The 14848-nt window shown below is 38.0% G+C and overlaps 1 pseudogene; it reads right to left on the reverse strand.

Annotated features, from left to right (window-relative positions):
* Nucleotides 1-1621: 1621 nt before the first annotated feature.
* On the reverse strand, nucleotides 1622-2475 carry LOC132350840 (CBY1-interacting BAR domain-containing protein 1-like; annotated as a pseudogene).
* Nucleotides 2476-14848: the final 12373 nt, after the last annotated feature.

Genomic DNA, 14848 nt, shown 5'->3' on the forward strand with positions numbered 1-14848 from the left:
AAAAGGGAAAAAGGAAAAAAAAACAAAAGAAAGAGAGCAGCCAAACCAATAAACAAATCCACCAATGATAATAAGCACTAAAAACTAAACTAAGATAAACATAAGACCAGAAACAAATTAGATGCAGAAAGCAAATCCCAAGTTGCTTTCTCTACAGTTGGTTCCAAAGTCCACCCCCTCAATTTTGGGAACATGCATTGTCTATTCTGGTATTCTTCAGATGCGGGGTTTATCAAGTTGATTGTGGGGATTTAATCTGCTGCTCCTGAGGCTGCACAGAGAAATCTCCCTGTCTCTTCATTTTCGCACAGCTCCTGGGGTTTAGCTTTGGTTTTGGTCCTGCCTCTGTGTGTAGGCCACCCTCAGAGGTCTGTTCCCTGCCCAGACAGGAGTAGGTTAAAGCAGCAGCTGATTAGGGCTCTCTTGCTCACTCAGGCCGGGGGCAGGGAGGGGTACGGTAGTCATAACTGGAATGCGGGGCGAGCCTGCAGCAGCAGAGACCAGTGTAACATTGCAACAGCCTGAGGCATGCCATGTGTTCTCCCGGGGAAGTTGTCCCTGGATCATGGGACCCTGGCAGTGGCGTGCTGCACAGGCTCTCGGGGGGAGTCTGGGTAGTGACCTGTGCTTGCACACAGGATTCTTGGTGGCTGCAGCAGCAGCTTTAGTGGTTTTGCCTGTCTCTGATGTCAGAGCTGTTAGCTGCAGCTTGTGCCCTTCTCTGGATCTCACTTAGGTGGTGCTCTGCCTTCTGTGGGCAGACGGAGAAGGAATCCCTTCTCCTCGCGCACCCTGAAACAATGGTCTCTTGCCTCTTAGGCAGGTCCAGTCTTTTTCCCGGACTCCCTCCCAGCTAGCTGTGGCACACTAGCCCCCTTCAGGCTTTCTTCACACAGCCAACCCCAGTCCTCTCCCTCGGGTCTGACCTCCGAAGCCCAACCTCAGCTCCCAGCCCCCACCAGCCTCGGCAGGTGAGCCGACAAGCGTCTCAGGTTGGTGAGTGCTTATTGGTAATGATCCTCTGTGCAGGAATCTCTCTGCTTTGCCCTCTGCACCCCTCTTGCTGCGCTCTCCTCCGTGGCTCTGAAGCTTCCCCCTTGCCCACTGCCTGTCCCCACCAGTGAAGGAGCTTCCTAGTGTGTGGAAACCTTTCCTCCTTCACGGCTCCCTCCCACTGGTGCAGGTCCCGTCCCTATTCTTTTGTCTCTGTTTTTTCTTTTTTCTTTTGCCCTATCCAGGTACATGGGGATTTTCTTGCCTTTTGGGAAGTCTGAGGTCTTCTGCCAGTGTTCAGTAAGTGTTCTGTAGGATTTGTTCCACATGTAGAGGTATTTTTGATGTATTTGTGGAGAGGTAGGTGATCTCCACATCTTACTCCTCTGCCATCTTGAAGGCCTCCCCCTGTTTATTCTTCTAAAATAATGTTTACATGGACACATCCTGAATTTTATTTATTTATTTATTGGTCAGCATAAATTTCCTTTAATAATTTCTCCATTTCCAGTAGGATTTCATTTTGAGGTTTAACGTATGAATCCAGTGTAAAGTTTTACAGTTTTAGTAAATCTGGATTTCAAGTCGTTTGAGATGAAAATGGAAATGCAAAGTTTACTTAAGAAATTTAATTTTCTTCTTCTATAACATCTAAGTCGTCATCTTCTTCATCATCCTCTTCTGCTTGTTGATCCTTTCTTAGTCAACAAGTAGTTACCTGTCCTGCTCCAGATAAACACTTAGCTGACAGTGATCTCTGAAGAGGTGACTTTGAATTTGCTCTGATGATATCTAAATGACATAAATAATCTGGTGGATACAGAGAATTTTGGAAAACCTCTAAATCTTCTTCATCAATCTGTTGTATATTTTGGTAGGCAGCAGTATAGAACTCTAAAGCTTTGCTGTGAAATAACATTTCAATAATGATAAATTCTGAAAATATAGTCTTTATATCCATTATTTTCTGCTTTTCAAAATTGTCAATAGGTTCCTCCAGATGACGAGTTGTGCAGGTAGCATCCCTTGTAGCTCTTTGTAATTCAGTTTCTGCCTGTGAAATAACATGTCAGTCAGATGGGTTTCTCTGACATATTCTTTCTGAGTTAACTGTTGAAAAGCTTCTTGATTCCTTGCTGTTAATGTTACTTTGAGGTCATCTCATTTCATTTTTACAATGGTTCCATAAGCTTTCAAATGTTCAACTACTTTTGCTTCAAGTCTTTCAACGTCTGCTTGTCGATAATCCTGAAGTTTGGCAAACTCGTCAGCAAAGTTTTTCAGGCCCTGCTTTAAATTTGGGCTCTCTGTAGAGGCATACACATTGATTTCATTCACCAGGAGCTCTGCTTTGTATCCCAGTCTGGCAGTTTTCTGCACATAAGCAGCAAAGATTTAGCACAACTCTCCAAAATACTTCTCCACATTTGTGACAGCATCTTACAACTGAGCATCCTGGTTCTCCAAGCTGCACCTCGACATCTTGCCTCACACACAGCCAGAGACCGCGGGCTGGGGCCCAAAGACAGGGGCTCCGAGTCACCCAGGCCCATCCTGGATTTTAAAAAGAAATAAATGTAAAATAAGTAATTTCTAGATTTACCTTTACAGTCTAGTGAAAAGGGCTTTAACTTGGCAGTGCAAAACAAAATTAATGCACAGCACATTAACAAATATCACTACTCAAGAATAGTACGAAAAATATTAATTTTAAACAGCAATTTTTAAAAAGATAAAGTATAAGATATTTACTGAAAGCAATACCCATTAAACAACAAAAACAGTTCAGGTCAAAGAAATCTTTTTTTTTTTTTCTTTATTTATGGGTTATTTCACAGAGGAATAGTTGAGACTCCATGATTGTATGTGATTGTATGAACATTGTGGGTGCTTATTCAGTGCTCAGAATGCTGAGACTTACCAGTTGTCGTTTAGGATCAGAATGAATACACTTAGGAATATCCATTCCCAACTAAGATGGAGTAGCTGGGAACAGAATTATCACTGAACCTGAAAAATAAAAAACGCAGATGGACAAAATATATGGAATAAGGGTTATCAAGGCACTAGCTAGCATCAGTGAATGTAGGACAGTGATGCCCGAAAGATGGGGAGAAATGTTGTGTGCCTTATGAATTTTCCTAGATTTCTGTGTTGAGAGGATTTCCAGGCCATAGAGTATGGAGGCAGAACTGAGGCAGAGTCTGGCCAACACCCTGAGTTGAAGAGACAAAGCTGAGAGTTTGAGGACAAAAAGCTGCCTGGAGTTTACCACCCTAAAGTGATGCAGAGGAGAGAGCTGCGCAGAAAGAGAACACAAAGATCTGAGCCAGTCCCTTTATTTCTCTAGCAGAGTGCTAATGAGTGAACGGGAGTGAGGAAACTACCCAAGGCCAGGGAAAGAACCCACCGAACAGGTTAAAGGTGACAGTGCATGGCAGCCTCTCTTCTCTCCAGCCAGACTGGAAAACTTCATGATTCGTAGGGCATCAGGTGGAGCTCACTGAAGTGTCTTCATCAATCATAGGAAATAATTGGTCTAAAACACTTCTCCAGTCTTGCCTAACAATTCTTAAAAGCAAGAACAAACAGTATCCAAGTAAATTAACTGTGACCCAGAACAAAGCTCAAGAATATTTATGACAATACAAAAATATCCAGCATCTAGAAAAGTGAAGTTTGCAATGCTGGAATTCAATAAAAAATGATTAAACAGACAAAGTAATAGAAAAATATGACTCATAATGAGAGGAAAAAAATCAATCAAAAGCCAGAGCTGACATAGACGTTAGAATTAGCAAATAAAAACATTAAAATAGTTATCATAACCCTATTCTTTATGTTCAAAATTTAAGTATAGACATGGAAGACATAAAAAAAGACAAAAATTGCATTTCTATAAATGTAAACTAAAATGTTTGACTTGAGTAATACACTAAATGGGATTTGTGAAAATTTAACACTCCAGATGTAAAAATTAGTAAGCATGAAGACTTGGAAATAGACATTATTAAGATGATACACAGAAATAAAGGAGAATATTTTTTAAATGAATAGAGAATCAGTGAGATATGGAACAATTTCAAGTGTCTAATATGCTTGTAATCAGAGTGCTCAAAGAAAGAGACTGGAAAAAATATTTGAAAAAGTAAAGACTGAAAAAATTCCAAATTTGATGAAATCTATGAATCCACAGATCAACAATATCAATGAATCCCAAGTACAAAAAACAAGAAGAAAACTACATTTCACATAATGATCCAATTGTTGAAAACTAATGGTAAAGAGAAAAAATTTTAAATCATGCATATGATGAAGAACTTATATCCAGAATATAGAAAAACCTCCCAAAACTCAATAAAAAGAGAACTCATTTTTTTAAAAAAATGGGCAAAAGATTTGAATAGACACAAACAGATATGCTATTGTGGCAAATAAGCAAATGAAACAATACACAGCACGACTTGTCATTAAAGAAATGCAAATTAAAACTGCAATGAGATACCACCACGCATCTATTAGGATGGCTAAATTTTAAAAGACAGAGCATCCCAAGTGCTGACAATTCCCGGGATGTAGAGTAACTGGAACCCTCACATAATGCTGAAGAGAATAGTACAGCTATCAACACTTTGGGAAAGAGTTTGGCAGTTTCTTAAAAAGTTACACATACCCCTACCATGTGATCTAGACAGTCCACTCCTAGGTGGAGGGAAATAAAAGTCTATGTCCATGCAAAGACTTGTAGAGGACTCTTCAAAAAAAACTTCATGTTTAATTGCCAAAATCTCTAAACAAATCAAAAAAGTGAATTGATAAACTTGTACTTTATACATGTTTCTAATATAATTTTACATACATAGTATTTTTATATAATAAATATTTATACAATAAAATTAACATAATTTTATACATGTATGCAATATAATTATTCTATACACAAATTTATATAATGGAATTCTGTTCGGCAATAAAAATGAATGAACTGTTGATATATTCTACAGCATGAATTAATCTCCAACTAATTATGTTGAGTGAATGAAGCAAGTAAAAATAGAGTACTCAATATAATTCTATATATATCAAATTCTAGGAAGTGCAAACAAATCCAGAGTGACAGATTAGTCTATAATCTATAGTGACAAACTAATCTGGGGACAGGGTATGTGGGTGGAGTGAGGAGAGGTAGGAGAGAGGATTTATAAAAAGTTAAGGAAATCTTTGGGAATGATGGACATGTTCATTACTTTGATTGCATTAATGGTTTCATGGGTGTATACATATGTCAAAACTCATCAAACTGTGTATTTAAAATAGGTGGTGTTTGTCATTTACTAATATTACATCAATAAAGAAGTTAAAAAATAAGTACATTTAGGAATGCATAGCTTTTTCTATCCCTCACTATCCCTGTTAACACTCTTAACTTGGAGTGCGCTGTCTTGGAAGGTAAACTGTGCAGTATAACAGTGGCAAAATAAAAGATATGTATTTTCCTTTGACATTACTATTATCTTATTCTGTGATACAAATTATTGACTAAATATCTTTCTGTATACATTTTAGTCATTTTGGAAACCCTCTTCTGTGGAATGTTTCTGTTGGGGCTGCTGTTTTGCCAATAACTAGATATGTTACTGGCATAACATATCCGGCCCCTCCTGGTCTCAGCCCTGGAAGCCAAAGGAAGAAATCCTCCTCTGTGATGACTCACCAATCAGATTTCATTGTGCAACTAACTGTTCAGTACTGGAATCATTTATTTCATGCTACTCACCAGAGAAATTATTCTTCGGGAAGTTTAAAACATTTTGTGGAAACATTTTCCTCATTAAAAAAGCAATTTGTATTTCTTATAGAAAATTCTACAAAATACCCCCCGAAATTTTAAGTATACTATATAGTTACAACTGCTATTAATATTTGGCATAATTTACCTGTATATTTTATAAAAAATCATATTTATATGTTATGATAACACTACATAAAGTCATGTATCTTGGTTTTTTCACTTGATATTAAATGACAGTTTTTATACTAAACATTTTAATGGCTGTCATAAATTCAATCATTTAGACATACCATGATTTATCACCCATCTCCTGTGTTTAGACTTTCATGTAGTCTTAAATGGTTTACTACTATAGATAACATTGCAGCATTCACATTTTGCATAAAACGGTTTTCTTGGAGAATCTTCTCTGAAATGGAATTCTCTTCTTAAGCATACCCATAACCTAAAAATTCCTCTTTCTGGTTCAAGAATCCATTATTATCTACTGAGCACTTACTATGCAAGATACTATGTAGTAGAGGATAAGAACCTGAATGCAGCCTTAAGTCCTACAGAAGCTAAAAGAAGAAGAAATGACCATAGGAGTTTCAGAGTAATAGGCTCAAATTTGAATTTGAAAGCTCTTAAACAGTATTTTAAAAATACCGAATATGGTATTGGGAGGAAAATGGGTGGAGTGGAGTGTGCTATATGTATTCTTCTGCAGGAATTCTTCAGTCCTCTGGGTTTGGGTGTTTCCCCAGCAGTCCTCCATAACATCAGTGTAATGTGAACCACATGTTCATATGCTAAATAAGAACCATCTCTTGGTATGGCTGGGGTAGAAATGGCTAAATGTCCTTGCTGATTTTAATGTTCATAGAGATGAAACCAAGATGACAATTTGAGTTCCTTAATGTTAGTATGCAAAGAAAGTCTCCACATATATTTTAAAAAATTAGAGAATGTCATAAAATAAAAATGGTGTATTTTTCTTTCTTCAATGTGTATAGAAATTTTCTTCCACAAAGTTCAGATTTCCTTATAAAAACATTTTATGGGAAAAACGTGCTGTTGGAAATATTTGCGAAATCATTAGTGGCGTTGGGTAGGCAAGTATGAACCGTATAGTAAAAGATAATAAAAGAGAGCAAAAGAGTGGTCAGAGACAAATTAAAACCCTGATTGAACAAACACAGTATTGGTAAAAATGTTATATTGATATCAATGAAAAGACAAAATGTACATTGAGGGCAATTTGGTTCACTATGGTGAAACGTTTGAAAATGCTTAAAAATGGATTATTCACTTTGAAAAACTCAGAGAATTTGGATAACAATAGACTTTGTGAATAATGTACGATTATTCAGAGAAGAAAATTATGGAGCTAAGAAAAAATACCGGAACCCATTCCAGACTGGAGTGAAGGCCTGGAATTATCTGGATGGAGAGACATAAGACCACTTTGTCTTCAGTATTCAGAATGCAGCAGGAAACTGCCAAGGGGTCGTTGCTACCATTAGTCTTTTAAAAGCAGCTGTGAATAGGATAGAAAATGACTCATAAATACAGTCACTGGTTCTGCCACTGCCTCCCCTACGAACGCTAACAGACATTCTCAATCAATTGCGGACTTTTTCCCATTAGACTTAACAGGAGTTCAGTATCCTTCCTAGTGTAATACCATGGGTGTGCACTACCCACAGATGGACTTTAAAGATATTTAACATGACTTCCAAATCCGAGATATATTGATGTTTCAGTTTTCTCATCACCTGCTTATTTGATAGAACTCTTGTGTAGGGTACATAAGATGGTTCATGTTAAAGTACATTGTTAATAAAATGCTGGAAATTGTTAATGCAGAGATGACAGATAGGATGATTATTTGTTTATGGTTATAAAAATGTGGCTAATGCACTAACAAGCTAAATTCCTTTACCTACAACCTAGAAGTCCTTACTGTATGCTGACTTTTGTTAGAGTCATGTTAACGCTACTGCATGTGTGCTTTCCATTAGACTGTGTGCTTCCCGAGGGCAGAGCATGTGTCTTTCATCTTTGTATTTCTGGGACTTGGTGTAATATCAAGAACATAGAATATACTCAATACTTGTTGAACTGAAATTAGAATAAAAAGCTGGATAACTCACTATTTTTAAACTCACAATTCACTTTTATTACAATCCTAGATGAGGCCGGCAGTTCAGAATTTTACCTTCCATCTGCATTAGGCATTTTCCAGTCCCTGTGAATTTGGATTTCATATAGTTTAGTCTGGGTGTTTCCGTCCAATTCTGTCGTGATATTTATAAACCAACACATATGATATTCTTCTACATTGTGTAATAATGTGCCTTCCTTTTGCTGGAAATGGTTCCCAAAAGGAAAGTATTATTCCAACCACAAATATGTTTACTTTTTGAGATTCAAGGACCTGAAATAGTGATAGAATCTTTGACTTTATCTCTGTTTGGTCTTGCTACCATCCGCCAACTGATTTTGAGATTCCAAAGGAAAATCTTTTCATATGTGCCCTCTTGAGCATCGTATACTTTAATTCCTAAGAATTTAGGATTCAACTTGCTCTGCTCCGAGGTGGTGTGTTTTAGTTTATAGAAATATTGAGACAGGAATGCCTTGGCAAATTTGTTTTGGAAGGAGAGATGAATATTTCAAGCTCATAGTCATACTGCCTTGGGAGCAATTTGTAATCTGGATCCCACAGCAGTTGCTGGGTGAACCTGTGGGGTCATTTTCCTCTGGCTAAGCCAGTAGGGGGTTCCCAATGCCTATCTCTACAGTAAGATGCTCTCTGCATTTTTATTACTTGCTGTAACCTTAACAACTATGTTTGGAAATGCATGATTTTTAAAAAATCCCCTGATAACTTATGTATTTTGTATTGACTTGAAATCATGCTCATTCACAGGTTCTGTATTTGAGAGGAAACAAAAAGGATTTGGATAGATTCTTAAAATATTTTTCAAGAGAGGGAGCTAAAAGGAGAAGCTTTATTTATTTATTTTTTTACTGTCCTAAGAGATGGCTTTTGGGTTGATGCCATAAAATCCAGTGTGTGTGTGTGTGTGTGTATGAGCACAAGCGACGTGTCCCTGAGTGCTAGCATAAGATCCATCCATTTTACCTGCCTCTCCCTCATAGCATTGTGCTACTTCAACACTTGACTCTAAATCTCAAAGCTGTGAGGCCCTGTGATAGCATAAAGCTATCAGCTAGGGGAAAGCAGAGACGCCACATTTTAAGGGAGAGAATTTTCTAAAAGTAGACAAACAGGGAGGGGCAGATGGTTGGTGGCAAATTTTCTGCACCACTATGCACCTCAGAGCAAAACAGTGTTTTGCACATAGTAGGTTCTAGCAAATATTTATCAGTCTGATATTATATTCTATATTCTTTGAGGAATTCTTTGGGTCTGTTTAATAATTATTTTGGGGAAAACATGAAACCATGTTAGCAATATGTGATTTGCATATTATAAATATACTGGCCTCTGAAAACACTTGCCGCTTTTGTTTTCATAAAACTTGCTTTAGGAAGAAAAAAAAACCTGTTTTCAAAGTTTGCCCCTGATACTGATGTTCTCATTTTTAGAGTTTCTGACTTCAATCTGAGAGGAGGTGTTGAGACGTTTGGGCCACACTGTTCTTATCCCTGACTCACTTGATCCCCAAAGTTGGTTTCTCATTTTTAAAATGCATATTACATCATCTGTCTGTGTGAATAATGGCACAAGAATGAACTCGTGGTTAAAAATTACTTGCAATTTGGAAAGGTTGGTTTCTATAGCTTTTAAGTGCACAATATCGAGTTGATGTACATAATGAGTCATTTTTTTTTTTTTTTTTCATTCAACAGCAAGGTGTTTCCTTCACTGAGCTTTGAATGGGTCTTATGAAGAGGATTTTCAAGTGGCACCTGGGAGAGCAAGGCAGTCATTAGTGACTTTACAAGAGCTTCTTTGGATATATGTTACCCTATCACCAACTTTGCTGGTGATTTAAATTCAGCACTATATTGGCTCTGATAATGTTAACCAACAAAATGGATAGCACATATTCTGACATCTTATCTAGGGGATCTCAGCTGTTCCCTTGCAGAAATAAGTTTGGAAGAGGGCTGCAATGCAACCTTAATTACAGGGCAGATGGATCAGCTACAAATGGATGTTTCGCTGCTAGATGTTCTGTTCCAGAGAAGGATGCAATCAGTTCAAGCTGTTTTTGACTGATGTTTCAGATTGTGGTCTTGTAAACAGGTCTGAAAATAGCCACTTTTTCGAGACTGCAAATTCCTGTATTTAGGGTATGGCTTAAAAATGAACCCTAAAAAGAATAAGGGTTGGAGGATGGAGTAGCTTTCAGTTTTGAATTGCTAGCTGGATGGCTGTAGCCTCCTTAAAAGAGGAGGAAGCAGGTCATTAGAGGGGATGCATCTAAATGCTGTGTGTCAGAAATGAAAGGAAAATGGAGTTTCCTTGGTGCCGGGGAACTGTGTAATTAGCTGGGATAACAAGCATTGATATTTATTGTAGTGGAATGCAAGGAAGAAGCTGAAAAACAAAACTCCTGGTGTCTCTGCTCCACATCTGCTGAACTAATTTGGGGGTAATTTTATCATTTTAATCTGCATGATGCTCTTCCCCAGTTGCTAAAGTACCCTGTTGTACACCAGATGTCAGACATTTAATGAGGCCTCTGAGGCCAGGATGGGTTGGATTGCAGGTGTTTAATGCTTGCCAGGTCTTTAGATAAACCCACAAGCTGGTGTTTCCTGGTTAGCATTGATTCACAATACTTAGATCCTTTTGTAAATGTTAATGGCCATTCTAGCCACTAGGAGGAGCTGGAGGCTACTCCATCCACTCTGCTCAGTATCACCCAAGATGGGTGCAAATGTAAAAGGCTTCAGGTGCTAGGGTACTAAGGAGTTAGTATTATGAAAATGGAATTAAAACTCCCAGCCTACAGAGGTATGGCTTGAAGTACAGTAAACTGACTAAGAGGGTACAGGTCCTAGAGTCTAGGATTTAAGTCCTGGCAAAACACTGAATTTCTCTGTCTCAAGTTTCCTCAACTTTAGTATAAGGATAATATTAATATCTATCTCTTAGATTTGTTGTGAGCAAAAAATAAAATAATCCAGATAAAGCATTTAGCTTAATGGCTGGTACAGCCTTAACGCTGCTCCATAAATGTTATTTAGTTTTGATATTATTATCTGATCTCTTGGGTATTCACTTTATCTTGGGAATCCTCTTCTGTGGAACTTGGCTTCCAGCTAAGGTAGATGATGACTTAGGTCATTAGTTCCCCTTTTAGAAGTGGTTTATCTGGATGTTTGGAGCACTAGGTCTAGAGTCATACAGACTTGGGTCAGAGTCCTGGTTCTGACACTTAAAAAATCTGTGACAGTGGGAAGTTTATTTAACTTTGTTAAACCTCAATGTAATGATCTTTATTTTTTCCAGCTTTAATGAGATACAATTGACATATAAAACTGCATAAATTTAAGGTGTACAACATGAAAATTCGATACACAAATATATTGTGACATGATTACTACAACAGAGTTAGTTAACCTTTTCATCACCTCAGATAATTACCTTTTTTCCTTTTGTGGTGAGAACACAAGATTTACTGTCTTAGCGATTTTCAAGTATATAATACAGAGTTGTTAACTGTAGTTACCATGCTGTACATTAGGTCCCCAAAACTTATTCATCTTATACATGAAAGTTCGTACCCAACATCTCCCTCATTTCTCCCACTTGCCAGCCCCTGGCAACCACCATTCAGCATCTCACTGGTCACAGGAGATTTTTTTTAACTGGACAAGTGAGTCTTCTCATTCCCACTGAACTCACATTCTACCTACTTTCGACTTTGATTCTGATGATAAGTTTACCTCAGTCATTTTAAGATTATAGACTCTGGGTTCAAAGTGTGTGGTCTTCAATCTCTTAGTCCTAGATGGCTTGTTCTTTTAGCTAGATATTCCTGGATTTGAAGACCAGCTGGATGTGATATTTTGAGAAAGAATCTCTTTTAGCATTAGTTTCCTCAACCTTAAAATGGGAATTAAAATTATCTAATTTTTGACATTACATTTTAAAATGAGCTCATGCAAATAAAGCACAGTGCCTTGCCTGGCCCATGTTATAGGCTGTCAGTAAACAAGGTAGACTGCTGCAGGAGGTGAGGGAGTATTGAGGCAGAAGGAGTCATACAATCCAACTGTAGCTTGGCTCTATGACCTAGAGCTTACCTTATCAGAGGATAGGTTCCAAACTTTCACTCATATTTAACCCTTTCTCTTCCTTCTTTTGGCATAAACTCTTTTTTCTTTGTCCACTCTTATTTCTCCCGTTCTATGCCCCTAGACCCAACGCCAAATCAACCAGGCGTTAAGTATGCAAATATAAGTTGGTGCCTTTTGTATTGTCCACTGATGCTTTGGTATTTTTTACTGCTGATGGGGAAGAGTCAACAATGGCTAAATTCATTGCTCAGATTCTGGAGAAAGTCAAGCATGAGGATACTGTCAGGCTAGGAAGGTAAGCTGTGGACCCAAGGTCTGATGGTCAAGGCCAAGCAGAAAGCAGAAAGATGTATAGGGACTCTAACACAACTATAGTACATTGAAGATGCAGTGCCATTTAATTCAGTTTTCTGCACACAACCCCTTTCATAGCTGCCTTCTTTCGTAGTTTGACTTCTGCCAAATTGCACCTTGGAGTAAAAATTAAAACAAAACAAAACCTTCCTTGCCACCACTGATGGGTCTCTGTTGCAGATTTTTTCAACAGGTGACAGCTACTCTGAGAACAGACAATTGACAGCTGCCTGAAGTCAGCAGTTAGGGCTGAAATTGAGAAATACGTGTTATATTGCTGCTTAGTGAGAATTTGAAAATTTCCCCCTGAACTTTAAACCCTTTAATATACCTTCCATAGTGTTTTCTGAATTAGAAAATTGCAAGAGAAACTAAAAGTGAGAAAGAACTACTGAGAAGGTGAAAATATTTTTGCTGACATAAAAGACAGGAAAAACCCCCAGAACTTTCAATGATATTTTGAACAGGACTTGGTAACATATCCTTATAAGTTATTTTTATATTGGTGCATGTAAACTATGAGGGATGAAAACCTACAGAAGAAAAGGTGATTCCAAATTAAGTTAGAATATTACATTACTTTGAGTACATGTGATTGAATTGTCTTAAATATAATTAAAGAAGTATAAAAAGGCACTTTTCTCTTTCTTCAATAAGTAATTACTGGGCAGATATTTTTGAAATACTGGTTTAGATGTATATGAAACTGTTAGCTAGTCTAACTTATCCATATGTCTAGGTGTGGCCCTGGCAGGGAGTTCAAGTTATTCTATTATGGAGTTGGATAAACTGCCTTTTCTTTTAAGTTTGATATGAAATAAATTATTTAAGGTGTCTAGTAACATAGATGCTGATAGTCAATCCTGGATAAAAGGAAAGGGGAAACTAAGTGAAAACATTAGCAACATTGTACTCCAAAATTTGTTTTGCTTACCTTATATTCCATAAGTGTTGACTCATCATCTTTAACATATCCTCTAAATTTGGTGAAAATCCTTGTGACTGTTTTTGAAGGATGTGATCACAGACAGAAATTTTATTTTATTTATTTGGTTTAAAGAAGCAAACAAATGTGTTTGAGGACCTACGCTGCACGCTTCTATGGATTCATAGAGTGACTGGAGGGGAGAACTCGATTCAGTCAGAGTTGCCTCTCTGAGGAGTTGACATTTGAGCTAAGAAGTGCAGGATAAAAAAGACCAAACGTAAAGATCTAGAGCAGAGGAAATGACTGGTTCAAAGTCTTGAGGGCAGGAGTGAACTTGTTATCTGGGTGCACTGGAAAAGAAGTTTCCCTTAAGAATTCTGAACCACAAACCTGGATTCAGTGTCTGGAACTCTCTTTTATGACTCATAAATACTAAAGCAAAGAATTATTTCAAAGTGGTCATGGTTGGCATTGCCCCTAGAAGAGGTAAATGAATTTTCTCTGCACAGAAAGACTTCACAGTAAAGTTTCCCTAAACACACAAGAAATCAGGTCACCATAACTGGGAGACAGCAGAAGCTATAGTCTACATAATCAAAGGCCCAGAGGTGGCAAATGCTAGAATGATCAGAACAGAATTTTAAATGAACATGTTTAGGGGCTTCCCTGGTGGCGCAGTGGTTGAGAATCTGCCTGCCAATGCAGAGGACACGGGTTCGAGCCCTGGTCTGGGAGGATCCCACATGCCGCGGAGCAGCTGGGCCCGTGAGCCACAATTACTGAGCCTGTGCGTCTGGAGCCTGTGCTCCACAACAAGAGAGGCCGCGATAGTGAGAGGCCCGCGCACCGCGATGAGGGGTGGCCCCCACTTGCCGCAACTAGAGAAAGCCCTCGCACAGAAACAAAGACCCAACACAGCCATAAATAAATAAATAAATAAATTAAAAAAAAAAATGAACATGTTTAATATGTTGAGAAAAATGAAAGAATATTAAATATGTTTAGAAAAATGAAAGAGTATTTAAGGTCTCTCTTTACCAAAGGACATGTACTGAACACATTTTATGTGCCAGGCAGTGTCCTGAGTGCAGATCTTATAAGGTCTCCATTCCAGTTTATTAATTATCCCAGTTGTTCAGCTCTGGTTCTGGAACACCTATGTATCTGCTCCTTCTCCTAGATACTCTTCTGGGTTCCATTCAAGGTCAATTTGCCTTATTTTTCAAAATGTATGTAATCTACTTCTTGGTCCAGTGTTGTAGAATGTATGGTGGGCTACGTTTCAAGGGCACACCTGTTTTCCACTCTGCTTGTGACCTAAAATGAAAGAATGCTCTGTCCTTGAGCCTGACACGAGTGGGCAGATTTGAAAAATAATGATTGGTTCAACGATACAATTCATAAAAATGGACATAGAATTGGCAAATGAGAATTATAAAGGATTTGGACCATTGGAATGAAGGGTGAAGGGCTTTAACACACACACACACACACACACACACACACAGAGATAAAAG

Source organism: Balaenoptera ricei, chromosome 1, assembly GCF_028023285.1.
Source record: "Balaenoptera ricei isolate mBalRic1 chromosome 1, mBalRic1.hap2, whole genome shotgun sequence".
In the NCBI taxonomy this organism is placed as follows: Eukaryota; Metazoa; Chordata; class Mammalia; order Artiodactyla; family Balaenopteridae; genus Balaenoptera; species Balaenoptera ricei.